Below are 473 nucleotides of genomic sequence, written 5' to 3' on the forward strand. Positions count from 1 at the left end.
TAAAAGAAGGAGACACCTTGCGTGCCCACATGCGTGCCTGAGGCTGTGTGGACACAAAAGCCCAAATAAAGGGCAAGAGGAAAGAGCCCTCGACGTGTAGGCAGACAAGGAGGCATCAGTGCAAAAGTCAGTCCGCGTGTGTGGGTGAAGTGTGGTAGAGCAGATTATATTGGAAACGTGCAGGCACACACAAGGAACGTGAGGCATTCACCCGAGTTCTTGGCTATGAAGAAAATGAAGCAAGAACATAAATGCTGGTACACGTGTGACAAAAAGCTCCACACGTCACCAAAAAAAACAGCCCCAAAGATGAATAGGTGAGTATGTGGGTGCAGGCAGCAGAGCAAGGATGATGATGGTCACATGCTGGAGTGCAGGCAGGAAAGCACTAAGAGGCAGGTAAAGTTGGATAGAGAGACCGACAGGGACGCTTACCTGGTAGCAAAGGAAAAGCACGAAAACATGGGGCAATG

The sequence above is a fragment of the Haliaeetus leucocephalus genome, unplaced genomic scaffold, assembly GCF_000737465.1.
Source record: "Haliaeetus leucocephalus isolate CR32 unplaced genomic scaffold, Haliaeetus_leucocephalus-4.0 Scaffold206, whole genome shotgun sequence".
NCBI classification, from domain to species: Eukaryota; Metazoa; Chordata; class Aves; order Accipitriformes; family Accipitridae; genus Haliaeetus; species Haliaeetus leucocephalus.